Below are 12859 nucleotides of genomic sequence, written 5' to 3'. Positions count from 1 at the left end.
TAAGAATTGCGGCTGGTGAGTACACGTGTCGACTTTGAAGGAATATTAAGGAGGACACCACAACCGAGATATTCTCACCCAAAGTGTGCGACGAAATACATTGGCGTTCGTCATTTTTTCTGGTTCAGTGCATGAAACGTCGTTCCGGTAAAAAAGTAAGTAGAACGACAAAGCATTTTTACTGGAAATATGACGGTGCATATCTCAACAATGCGGTCATACTTGTAATTTGTTTCACAGAATATGTCTGGAAAACTCGCCGGCTACAATTCATTCGCCATGCTTCCATACGAACTTGCCCATTTTTCACTTCTGATCAATTAATAAATTACTATGCGTGCCGTAATGTATTTAGTTAAAAACCTAATTAGTGATATGTTGTTACTTTGTCGATTTGGTATTTTGATGAATCGTGAAGTAATGTCCTACTCTTCAAGTAATTTAGCTCAATTAAGGACTATAGAATTGCGCGATCTTCCACAGGCGACAGTTTAACATTTTTGGTAGTCTTCGAAAAAACAACCCTGTATGCACGAGTGTTCTTGCACAAATATGCAAAGAGATAAAAGTTATCTTAAAAAGTATATAACGAGAACAAAGAGCGGGCGAGATGTTTGAAGCGTTTGCTATCCACGAGCATGGTGATACATGCGTCAGTGAACCCTCCAGATATTTACTCTGGAAAGAGTTGTATCTTTATTGCGAAATGTAAAGCTGTCATGCTCTTGGGCGCTTGGTGATTATTCCGCATATATGTGGCCTTTCACTACACGAATAAACTATATGGCTGTCATCAGTACTAAAGTCCCTAGATATTTTTTTGCTTTCTTTAAAAAAAAGAGCAGAAAATCTAGGAAGTTTAATTAGTACCAACAGAACCGAGTTAGCACACTTATTCATCCGAATGCGGTCTAGCATCCTATTGTTAGCATTACTTAGGTCTTGAAAGCACATTTTCTTCGCTTCTCTCAGTTTCCGACAAATGTGAACGGCTCGTAAAGAAAACGTGACCGACGCCCACCAAATGCACGATTAAGTGCGGCCCATTAACTCATAACGCAGCTGCTTTCACGCGTCTTTTCGGCGCCAGCAGACCGCAGCTGTAGCGAATTTCTTCAGTCCTGCCTGCGAAGCTCACTCAACACAACAGCAGTGCGAAACTTGCTACAAACTTGTTTTTCTGCGGTGATGTTCGTCGGTAAATAGGAATATCATGACAGTTTCATTTCATGTCTGTTATATGCAGCTCAGGGAGATATTTACATTCGTGCTGTTTTCTTACGAGTTTACCATTCAGAAACTGCGCAGATAAGTGTCCTGGTTCCAGAAATAGTGAAGTCCGGCGTAACTCCGAACACTCGGAACATTTATGATAGCGTAACGAACCACGAGCTCGTTCGTCACAAGATAGGCCTAATGAGGTACGAACGAGCAAGAAAGCGCGCTCTGGAGATAATTTATTTAACATTAGGATGGAGACGTGGAGTCGCGGAGGCCATATCATGGATGTGAACTTAGGCAAGGGAAGTGCCATGGAAGTCGACACGCGGAATGCAGATGATATTAGAAAATGATTCGCGCATAGAATCGAGTAGTAGCTCACGCAGACACTACGCACACGCTCACACGCGCGAGCACAAAGTAATTATTTAGAAACAGTTCTTTATTGAATCATGTCTTTATATCGCTCTTAGGCGGCGTTTCGGTAATCGCCTGGGTCTTTTCGAGGATACACGGTGCAACATTTAAATTTGACAGGCAGATCGCATTGGTTAATATTTCTTTGCTTTTTTTTTCCAGAAAAGAAAAGCCTAATGGACCTCTCTAAGTCCCAGTGGATTCTTTTGGGCTGCCTGCTTTTGGTGTGGATACCCATCGCAACGGGCGTTGTCACCGTCAGTGATTTCAGTGATATTGCATAGCTCTCCTTCAAAAAGTGCCTGTCGAACGAACACTATTCCGAACTGTATTCTATCTCTGAGGTTTATAGCACGCAATGATGCTCGTCATCAGTCAATTTTCTCGTCTCTTAAATGGCAACGTACGTTAGTGGTATTTACACCCACGATACACAACTTTGATGCACTTCGAGCATGGTCCTGAGGCAATTATTACTAATAACCCTGATCTGTGGCGCTCTCACGCCGTTGATCTTTGCAGTGGAGCCTGTTTAAAAATTAAATTCTGGGGTTTCACGATTTCGCGTGCTGAAACTGCAATCTGATTATGAAGCACGCCGTTAATGTTAAATCTGGAGTTGTTTAACTTGCCCCTCAATATAAGTAAACGAGGGTTCTTGCATCAGTTGCGCTATAAGTTCACTGCGAACCAACTTTCACCAACGTCAGCGTAGCTGGGTCCGAATGCGAAAATATCTGACGGCAGCGCGATACTGTCTTAACAGAAGTACGGCAGGCACAAGAAAGTCATTCTTTCATGGTACACGCAATGAAGAAACCACGAAATTATAGGGACGTTCCCTAAAATATCGTGGCACTAATTACTGGTTTTGCATTTTCAGCAAAACAATCCGCATTTCTACTTTCTATCTCGATGAAGTTCACTGGTGCATGAAGAAAAACACGCATGAGATGATAGTTATGTTCTAAAACATGATTTCTAATTTATGTTTTATATCTAAATCTCCCGCATTGCAACGTCGTGCACCTACTATAAACGTGGAAATATGAAAGAGCGGGTTCGCTGATAAACTATGGAACAGGACAATGCGAAGGAGCTGGCTAAAGTGTAGCGGTGAGAATACGCCGCCTCACATACAAGTCATTCCTCGAGTTTAGGATGTACTTCAATTATAATTCGTGCAGCACTGCCATACTTATTGCAATAGGTGCGTTCTGTCTTATACTGATATATGCACAAGCGTCCACCGGAAGCTTTACGTAGCTTCTACAGCGTGCCGCTGCGCCCGAGCTATTTCTGCGTCATAATATTCTGAAGCAGCATAACAGCCTTACGGCAAGAGACACATCTGCAATATTTATTACATTTATTCGTACATTATAGACATAGTATTGCCAAAATGGCAATACTATGTCTCGAGAAGAAAGTAATGAAAGAGGAAACTTAATGAATAACTATTTTAAGTCAATTTTCACTAATGACGAAACGATCCCATGGCATGTTTACTCACATAGTTCGGATAGAAAAGATACCATCTCCCTAAACGAGGCAGGAATCCTTAATTTATTGCTAAAACGAGACTACAAAAAAGAAAGCTGGACCTGACGACATACCTAATGAATTCTTAAGGTGGTATGCTGAATGGATGGCCAAATATTCATTCCTAATATTGAACAAATCTTTAACGACATGTTCTTTCCCAAGCGAATGGAAAGTGGCTAAGGTAATCCCAATTCACAAAGGAGGTAACAAAACAGACGCTTCCAATTTCCGTCCTATTTCACTAACCAGTACAACATGCAGATTGCTTGAGCACATGATCCTTAAACACATTACTACCTACGTCGAGAAAAAAAAATTCTATCACCATTCCGGCATGGTTTCCGCGCAGGTCTTGCCGCAGTAACTCAATCAACCGAATTAATACAATTCGGTTAATTGACAACCAAAACAAATAGATCTCATTTTACTTGACTTTTCCAAAGCATTTGATCGAGTATTCCATAAAAAGATAACTATGAAAACTGAATCAATATTAGGTAAAGGACCAGTTAATGACTGGATCAGCGCTTACCTAACAAACTGTACACAGTTTGTCGAAATTAATTACCAAAAATCTGAAATCACCCAAGTTACATAAGGTGTGCCTCAGAGTAGGGTCCTGGCCCCAATTTTATTTCTTATCTTTATTAATGATCTACCCGGATCTATTAAGACTAACATTAGGCTTTTTGCTGAAGACTGCATAGTGTAAAAAGAAATTACCTGTCCCAACAACCACCTGACCATTGAAAATGAACTAAAATCAGTATCGCAATGGTGCATGGATTGGCAAATGACATAATATATAGGTAAATCAGGTTTGCTTAGAATAACCAGGAAAAACACTATATCAGACTTTTCATACCACACTCGGTAACACCCAACTAATCCCAGTTAAAGAACACGAGTATCTCGGACTAATCATATCGGGTGACCTAAGGTGGGAGGCACACGTAAATCATGTAAGGTCATCTGCATTACGACGGCTATTCTTGCTGAAAAGGTGCCTCCATTCAGCACCGCACCCAACAAAGCTTCTTGACGATAACACATTTGTTAGACCAGTACTTGAGTACGCTAACGTCGTCTGGTTCCCATCTACAAATTACTTAATTATTAAACTAGATAGCGTGCAAAGAAAAAAGGTGAGGTTTATTTTTAACTAATACCGCATATCTGATTCCCCCACCGAACTAATGGAAAAAGCCGGAATACTAACCCTCCGTAACCGCGCCAAACTCTCACGCCACAAAATTATGTTTCAACTTTTTCACAATACACTTCGTATAGATAGCACCAAACACCTATCTAACCCAGAAACTAGACCCTCACGTCATAAACACCCCCATTTTCTTCAGAAATACCGGTTCAAAACTAACTGCTTTAAGTTTTCCTTTTTTCCGCAGGCGATAAGGGAATGGAATATTCTGCCTACTTATACAACTACTTGTCATAATCAATATAAATTCCTATCACTACTTGAAAACTACCTACGTGTTTCCCAAATATAAACTATCTGTAGCGTTCTAACCATAACGTTTGCTTTGTATAAAGACGTTCATTAAATCCTGTACGACCTATTCATTCACTACGAGCGTTTTATTGCGATAGCAATTATATGGACACTTGAACCGGATTTCTGCCGTCGGCGTCGTCGTCGCCGTCGTCGTCGCCGTCGCCGTCGCCGTGAGGTTCCCTATAGATAAAATCTTCGCCGCGCGCCGTATGCCCGAGAGGAAGCGTGCGGGGACGCGCGCTATCGCGGAGAGCGAACGCACTCAATCTCCCACGCGCAAGCAAGGAAGCAGGAAGCCAGCGCCGGAGGGAGCAAGGGGGGGGGGGGGGGCGCACTTCTCTGCCAACAACCGCGCTCGTCGCTCGCTCGCACCGTCTCTTATCTCCACACGGCTCTGACCTTTATGCGCCGCGTGCATTCGCCGCTCAGTTTCCGTTGAAGCGATAGACCGCACGTACCTTCGCCCGCTGCGGCGCATGCTTGCTGCCAGCGTTTTGACAGTCGTTGTCTGCTGTCATTCAGTGTGATCTCTTTGTGTTTGTGCGCGCTCACACCACGCTTGTTCATTCAGTTCGTAATAGTCGGGCCACATTTTCCAACGCACGCTACACACGCAATGCTGCCCGGATCGGCAGTGCAGCGCTACAGGTGTGTCCCTCCGCACGCGCTGCCCACGGGAAGCGCTTCTCATCAACACCACCGTTTCACAGGCGCCTTCTCGTGATCATCGAGTCTCTCTTCATGTCGGTCTACTTACGCCGCAGCACACCTGCTTACTTAATCAGCTCATGTTTACTACAATTCATATTGCTACCAAAGCCGCTCACCTTACTTCGCATGACATTGCTGTGTTGCTATCGCATTCATTGCTTCGCCCTTAGGGCGAAACTGTGACATTTTTTTATCTTGGCGCGCACTTTTGTAACTCCCGTATTAAGGCTTCATTCATTATACATGCTATATCCTATGTGCTTGTTAAGCGATTGTACGCGCAACTACACCCTTTTTTTAATTACTCCCCAATTCTTATTTGTGACATGTTCAGCCTTTTTACACCTGCGTAACATACTTATATGCATGCCCTTCCTGCAAAAATCCCCGTTGGAATTGGCAGTATGTCTGAAAAAGAATTGAAATTATTAACACACAACGCTACGTTTTGCAGGACATTGCGTAAGCAGTTAGAGTATTAAAAATTACGTACACGGAGGTGAGTTAAGACCGAAAGCACAACAATAGCGATGACACCGGAGGCGATGCTTAGATGATGATATTCGTACCGCTTTCGGTGCGAGTCACAGCGCATCGTCAAATATGCATTGTGTGATTGTAATTAGCGTTCTTGCAGTAGTCATAGGCGATAACGACTGTTTCTTAAAAGCATCTCTATACGGCGTTCTTCTCCCAAGGAAACGATGACAACTTCAATTTCGTCATTGCAAAGGATGCGGAAGACGGAGAATAGCGCTGGCTTTATGTGCAGGACTGTTGGAGAAATGGTGAGCTTGTACTGCGCGTGCGTGTACTTGAGGTGCGTCTGTCCTGTCACCCAACTTCCATCAGCTGTTCAACTCTGCATGCTGATACGCAAGTTCCAGCAACTTGATCTCTCCCGGATCGAACTTAATGAATTGTTATTTCCGAAAAAAGTCGGCCTTCAACTCGATGTGAGGCACGCAAAGCTGCACTCCAATTGTTCTAAACTACGAAAACTGACTTTCATCTGTAACGCTCTGTGTAGGATGTGATGACTTGTGGCGTTGCATTCCTCTTCAATCCCCTCCTCCTCCTTGTTTAACTTCCTTCCTCTTTCCATTCCCCCCGTCTTTCCGTTCTCTTCAAGCGGGCGGACATGGCGTCTTTTTGAAAAGACAATTGGTATCCGTCTTCTCTTTCGGTCCATGTGATGTTTATATGAGTGCAAACAATAAAATTACATTTATAAATACCAGAAATAATACCCACGTATAATGAGACAATTGTACCGCATCATCTCGCATTCTCTTCGATCGGTTCGGGATCTTATGCAATAGACTGCATTAATATAATATTCATTGAGGATCTGAGTGCACAGAAACGCCTCAGTGAGAGTGTCACTATACAGGGCGTTCAAAATTTAGCTTTACGGAATTTTGAAAAATCGCCTGTGGCAGGTAGCATAGTTCTTATCGTTTAGCTGGGTTATTCGAAGAGGCGGACATTGTTAACACGAGAAATCGAAACACATATTCAACTAATTAACAAGGAGTCACTAAGTAACTTATGATTTAATTACTTTACGACACATATTACAATTTACGAATTGTAGCCAGTGAGCTTGTCAGGCGTATCGACTTGGAATGAATTTCCAAAATGACACCAATTTCGAGATCATCATCATCATCATCATCATCATCATCATCATCATCAGCCTATATTTATGCCCATGGCAGGCCGAAGGCCTGTCCCTGTGATTTCCAATTACCCCTGTCTTATGCTAGCTGACTCCAACTTGCGCCTACAAATTTCCTAACTTCATCATCCCATCTGCTTTTCTGCCGACCTCGACTGCGCTTTCCTTCTCTTGGTATCCATTCTGTAACCCTAATGGTCCACCGGTTATCGATCCTATGCATTACATGGCCTGCCCAGCTCCATTTCCCCCTCTTAATGTCAACTATAATATCTGCTATCCACGTTTGCGCTCTGATCCACACCGCTTTCTTCCTGCCTCTTAACGTTAGGCTTAACATTTTTCGTTCGATCGCTCTTTGTGTGGTCCTTAACTTGTTCTCGAGCTTCTTTATTAACCTCGAAATTTCTGCCCCATATGTTAGCACCGGTAGAATGCAATGATTGTATATTTTTCTTTTCAATGGCAGTGGTAAGCTCCCAGTCAGGATTTGGTAATGCCTGCCGTATGCAATCCAACCCAATTTTATTCTTCCGTAAATTTCTTTCTCATGATCAGGGTCCCCTGTGAGTAATTGACCTAGAAAAACGTACTTCTTTACCGACTCTAGAGGCTGACTGGCGATCCTGAATTCTTGTTCCCTTGCCAGGCTATTGAACATTATCTTTGTCTTTTGCATATTAATCTTCAACCCCACTCTTACACTTTCTCGGTTATGGTGCCCAATCATTTGCTGTAATTTGCTGAATAGGACAATGCCATCTGCAAATCGAAGGTTGCTCAGATATTCGTCTTTGATCCTCACTCCTAAGCCTTTCCAGTCTAAGAGCTTGAATACTTGTTATAAGCATGCGGTGAATAGCATAGGAGAGATTGTGTCTCCTTGTCGGACCCCTTTCTTGATAGGTAACTTTCTACTTTTCTTGTGGAGAACCAAGGTAGCTGTGGAATCCTTGTAGATATTTGTCAGGATATTCACGTATGCCTCCTGTACTCCTTGATTACGCAATGCCTCTATGACTGTTGGTATCTCTACTGAATCAGATGCTTTTTCATAATTTATGAAAGCCACATGGAGAGGTTGATTGTACTCCGCAGATTTCTCGATTACCTGATTGGTGACATGGATGGGATCCATCATGGAATATGCTTTCCTGAAGACAGCCTGTTCTCTTGCCTGGCTGAAGTCGAGTGTTGCCCTGATTCTATTGGAAATTATCTTGGTGAATATTTTATACAATTCTGAAAGCAAGCTAGTGGGTCCATAATTCTTCAATTCTTTAACGTCTCCCTTCTTATGGATGAGTATAATGTTGGAGTGGAGTAAAAAAAACATATAAAGTAAAAAAAAATTATCGCCGAGAGCTAGTGAGGCTATACTAGTCCAGGTGCAACCAAATTAGGAAGACCCACTAAGCTTCAACAAAGTCGCTCCCTCACCAGAACAGGAATTGGCCTCCCTGGTGCAGTATTCGGCCACTACCTCCCTCATGACTTCTACAGTTTCCAGATATGCGCCATCAAGCTCGACGTAAAAATGCACTGTTATTCCACTTACTTTTTTTACCAAAATTGTGCTTTATACATAGAAGCACAAAAGTAACTAGAACGCCCATGTATTTCGTCACACACTTTGGGACGAATAATATCGCGAAACTGGTGTCATCCAGGAAACTCACTTCAAGTGGATGCGTCTTGCAACCTCAGCGGCTACTATTCGTAAATTGCGATGTGTCGTAAATTAATTAACCAAGAAGTTAATTAGTAATTCTTTGTTAATTAGTTGAACATGTGTTTCAATTCCTCGTGCTACTAATGTCCGCCTCCTCGAATAACCCAGTTCAACGATAAGAATTAAGCTACCTGCCACAGACGATTTTATAAATTCCGTAAAGCTTAATTTTGAACACCCTGTTTAGTCATGCTGTGTCTTTGTGGCTTCAAGCATATGCATAGGCGGACGGCAGGAATGAGCAACAGAGGATATTGTGAGGACACATGCATGTTCGAGGTAAAAACGTCAGGATGATCAATGCTGGCTACGCCCGTAGTGAACGGCGATTGCGTGACTGCTGGCATAAAATGGACACTGTACAGATGAATGGGATGTGGCTTCAAAATATGCGAGCATTAATTGACGACCACACAGTGTGGCGGGATTCGCCATGCAGATGGTAAATAGCAGTACGCCTTAAAGGGATAGACAACCGCTCAGAACATGAATCGAGATAACCCCGCTGATGGAAAGATTGCCCTATCGTGCTGGTTAAAACGAGCCATGTTTTTTAACAGCGAAGCTATCTAAACCAGCCGTGGTAGCCATGGCAACGCAGAGGAGGAGGAGAACGCGGTCTGCTCCTCGCCTGCCTTCCCGACCGCTGCCTCTCTTCTCTCCGCGGCGCGCTGAGCCAGGAAAAAAAAAAAAAAAAAACGAAAGCTTGCACTAGATCGCGCGAAGCTCAAGACACAGCGAAGCTGGCCGATCGATATCGAGCGGCTAGCCTCCAACGCGTTCGGCGTCGGCAAGCGACAGCGTTCTTGGCACTGTACCAAACTTGGTTAGCCTTCTTGCGTTTGTGGCTCGTGGGCGCCTACGAGCGCTGTCGCTCGTAGGCGCCCACGCGTCCAGCGCTAGTCACGCGAAATGTCGCGAAAGGGAAGGTACCTCCGAAAATGACCGCTCGAGAATACCTTCCTACATGCGTAGTTAAGTTAAACCAAGTTAAGACCTAGCAGCAACCAAATTCATACCTAGCAGTAGCAGCCAGTAAGCTTCACTGTGCCTAAGCTTTGCGCGACCGAGTGCAAACTTGCCTGATTTCTTTTTCTCCGTGTCGTAAAAAAAATCACGCATTCCTGGTTTTGTTGCGCACTGTGTGCGATAATGTCATTCCACGACCATGCTGCTGACGTTACCATGCCATGGGTGGCCTTTTTGTGTCGCCAAGGCGCAAGGCAGCTTGTGGCAGCAGGTCACTCTACGTCACATGCTCTACGTCACTCGGCCGCTAGCACGTGGAAATCACGTTGGTTCACCCATCTGATGCAGTGTGTTTACAGCGTAAGCTCTTCATTCCCGGTGCGCACACCACATTTTACATCATGTTCTCTTCTCTACTGTCACGCAAATGCTTAGTCGTCACAAGATGATGGTGTTTGCATTGTGAAGATAACTCACGCTTGTTTATATGCAACCTGCGCCTGAAGCGTGCCAACATGATGTTGCAATTCATGAAACAGAGCATCCTGGGGCATGTCCTGAAGGCTCTCAGGGTAGTTATTCAGTCAATAAAGTAGTATAGCAGGTAAAAAGTGGTTTCTAGGGTCGCCGATGGAGTGTTATGGAAAGCATAGGGCCGGTGTTTAACCTTTTTATTTCCGAATTATGGGATATGTTTCATAAATTGATTCCTTCATCCTGAATGCACTTCTAGGCGAAATAGATAAAGAAAGGCAAAGAGGCCAATGGCGTTCTTTTATTTCCCTGTTTAAGGAAAAATAAATATTGCGTACGAAAGGGAACCCCACAAAAAAGCGAACTGGTTCCACAGAGCTCTTCGTTATTGTAATGCTGTGTTATTGCTATTGCTATGATGTGTTATGCTATTGTAATGCTGTGAGGAGGAGACCGCGTGCGCATGCGCAAGCAGTCTCCCCTCCTCCTTTTTCGGGTTACCATGGCTACCACAGCTACGCACCACAAATTACGGCTGGCTTAAACAGCTTCGCTGTTAACAAAACAAAAAACAAAACAAGAGAAATGTGACAAATGCATTTCTGGGGAGACGATGATCCTCTTTCCTTTAGTTCTTCTTTTTCGGTGATTGCACTACGTGAAAATAACATCGCAGGGGGCGCTCAACAGCATTAAGCTTGAGAAGCTCCACAGTTGCTTCGAACAGCGGGAGAATTAATTGGACACGTGTATTGACTTCAGTTAGATATCATTTTGAACGAAACCAAGTATTTTTTGCCCTACATAAAAGCATATGTTTGTTGTTTTTTTGGAGACAAGTTCGGATTTTCGGGGTTCCCCCTCGTATATTGTGAAATATCGCATGTATACTGTGAGGCTGTAGATACATCACTGCTCACCAGTGAATAGATAATTAATCGCATGACGGCAATTACATTGCATCTATCTCACAATCAGCCTTTCATTCATCCGAGATTTCCTCTGGCGACAGATAGTTCTGTGCTGGAGACACGAACAAAAAACAATACATTTAAGAGTGCGTCATCGTCTAGTTAACGTCTATTTTGTGCATTGCCTTATGCTACGCGCAGAATGACGCGGAAAAGGGGGTCTTGCCTCCGTACACGATAATATTGTCCTCTCACGCAAAAGCATCAATGACACAATCCTGTTGGACGCAACCACAATCAGGCAAATGTGTCTAATAAATTAAGGCACGTGTCAACTCGGTCGAAGCTGAAATTGCATTGCTAAATTTCTATCGATTCGCTACACCAAGTACTACCACGTTTGGTCGAAACCTCCGTTTACTTACGCAGAAGGGAAGGAGTGGTTCCGTTACAGCCTGGCGGACTTCCACAGTGTTCGCCATGAGAAGCCCCTCCCAAGCCGGCAGACTTCTACCGCCTCCACGTTACGGAGCGGTGTTTATCAAATGAGCCAGTGACAAGAGAACGCACACAGAAAACATCAGGCAATAACGAGATTGTGCTTATGACTCGCATTTTTGCTATACTACTGTGTTACTCCTGTTCTTCTTACTGTTATTATTATTAGGCATCACCATTGAAGCCGACCATCCTTATTGTTTAGTGAAACAGTGCACTTAAAAATATTGCCTAAAATACAAACTAAATAAAGACAAGAAGAAAATAAAACGAAATGAATGTCTGAACTCGCGCACGCACAAGTTCTCAAGATAGTTCAAATTGAAACATTGTACATCACAAGACATAGTTCGCACATCCAATAAGTGCAGTTTCTAAACATCCGAGTGCTTGCGAGTACACATGACCTTGAACTGAACGCGAAGTACCGGTGACTGCGGTTCACATATGCATTAAAGCGTTAATTTATGTCTCCGCTTTGACGGTACTTTCGCGAGAAACAATGTAAACGTGGCATTGTGTGGGCTGTGAAAAATCGCGTTCATCTGCACTTGTTCGACTAACGTTTATTTAAAAAATTTTCTTTTTCTTCGCAGTGCGAAAGACACAAACATTGCTGCGAGGGCTTGCGTTGCAATTGGTGGTTCAAGTGCTACAAGCCTGCTTAGCTAACCTCTCGGGGAGCTTCCGAGGAGGAACGATGAGTACGGGAATTGAGAACGTTGAAACATGGCCGGACCTCCACCACATACAGCATGGAACGACTGACAGCTCGCCACACGGGAAACTACAGTTTTTTAGGGCCCAATTCAAATCGGACAGCATGCACATTCGAATAAACCAAATTGATCTCTGGAATTGTTGGTGAGCCATGGTAACAAGTTAACTTGTTACCTTTAGCAGTCGAGTGCTACTTAATCTCCTTCGATCCCATGCACAGTAAAGAATGGTACAACATCTTTGTCTCCATCGCTGCTATCACCTACGGTGCTAATTTTGGGTGTGTCAAAACTACATGTCGACCCACTCCTCTCACTAGTGTCCTATGGATCTTGAGAGTGTCGACAATAAAATGATAACAAACAGCGGGACCAGACGACGAGCACACAGAAAATAATCACTATTCTCTCGTTTTCCCTGTCCTCGTCTCTTGGTCGCCCTGATTAATTTGTTGCTCTCCCAAT

At 43.5% G+C, this 12859-nt stretch overlaps 1 protein-coding gene across 1 annotated transcript in view; it reads right to left on the bottom strand.

Annotated features, from left to right (window-relative positions):
• Positions 1 to 12859, bottom strand: part of LOC125941481 (uncharacterized) — a 37370-nt gene that overhangs the window by 12774 nt on the left and 11737 nt on the right. The gene's annotated exons all lie outside the window — the stretch shown is intronic.

The sequence above is a fragment of the Dermacentor silvarum genome, chromosome 11, assembly GCF_013339745.2.
Source record: "Dermacentor silvarum isolate Dsil-2018 chromosome 11, BIME_Dsil_1.4, whole genome shotgun sequence".
NCBI classification, from domain to species: domain Eukaryota; kingdom Metazoa; phylum Arthropoda; class Arachnida; order Ixodida; family Ixodidae; genus Dermacentor; species Dermacentor silvarum.
This window is presented reverse-complemented; position numbering and strand designations above follow the sequence as displayed.